Source organism: Sinocyclocheilus anshuiensis, unplaced genomic scaffold (genome assembly GCF_001515605.1).
Source record: "Sinocyclocheilus anshuiensis isolate Anshui unplaced genomic scaffold, SAMN03320099.WGS_v1.1 scaffold1274, whole genome shotgun sequence".
Taxonomy (NCBI): domain Eukaryota; kingdom Metazoa; phylum Chordata; class Actinopteri; order Cypriniformes; family Cyprinidae; genus Sinocyclocheilus; species Sinocyclocheilus anshuiensis.
Window position 1 is genome coordinate 312,034 of NW_015558608.1, and position 1,335 is coordinate 313,368.

The window sequence follows — 1,335 nt, forward strand, 5'->3', positions numbered from 1 at the left end:
ATTTACATTTTCATTTAGTCATTTAGCAGACGTTTTTATCCAAAGCGACTTTCAAAGTAGAAGCAATCAGACCAACGAGAGAGCAACAATATACGAGTGCTGTGACAAGTCTCAGTTAGTCTAGCACAGTGCACATAGCAAGGTTTTTTTAATGTAAATAAATTAGACCAAATATAATAGAATAGGTAAGTGCTAGTATTAATTGGTCAGGTAATGGCGAAAAACATGTGTCTTTAGATGTTTTTTTGAAAATGGCCACCAGCTGGGAACAGTCCAGGAAAAGGTCCGTGAGAGTGATTTTGTGCCTCTTTGGGATGGCACCACGAGGTGTTGTTCACTTACAGAACGCAAGCTTCTGGAGGGCGCGTAGGTCTGAACTAGCGAGTTTACGTATATTGGTGCAGCGCCAGTGGTTGTCTTGTAGGCAAGCATCAGTACCTTAAATTTGATGAAAGCGGCTATTGGCAGCCAGTGCAAACTGATGAAGAGAGGTGTGACATGAGCTTTCTTCGGCTCGTTGAAGACCACTCTGGCTGCTGCATTCTGGATCAGTTGCAGAGGCTTGATAGGACATGCGGGAAGGCCCGCCAAGAGAGCATTACAATAGTCCAGTCTGGAGAGAACAAGAGCTTGGACAAGGATTTGTGTGGTCTGTTCTGTTAGGAAGGGTCTAATCTTCCTAATGTTGTACAAGGCAAACCTGCAGGACCGGGCCGTTGTAGCAATATGGTCTGTGAAGCTTAACTGATCATCCATCACAACTCCAAGGTTCCTGGCTGTCCTGGAAGGAGTTATGGTTGACGAACCTAGCTGTATAGAGAGGTTGTGATGAAGTGCTGGGTTGGCCGTGACCACGAGCAGTTCTGTCTTAGCAAGGTTGAGTTGAAGATGATGATCCTTCATCCAGCCAGAAATGTCTGTTAGACAGGCTGCAATGCGAACAGCTACTGTCAGATCATCTGGTTGGAATGAGATGTAGAGTTGAGTGTCATCAGCATAGCAATGATAGGATAAGCTATGCTTCTGAATGACGGATTCTAAAGATGGCATGTAGATGGAGAAAAGAAGTGGTCCAAGCATTGAGCCTTGAGGAACTCCAGTAGCAAGAAGTTGTGACTTAGAAACCTTACCCCTCCAAGACACCCTGAAGGACCTACCAGAGAGGTAAGACTTGAACCACTGGAGTGCGGTTCCTGAGATACCCATCTTCATGAGGCTGGACAGGAGGATCTGGTGGTTAACTGTGTCAAAAGCAGCAGACAGATCCAGCAAGATGAATACTGAGGATTTGGAAGCTGCTCTTGCCAGTCTCAGGGCTTCAGTAACCGAGAGCAG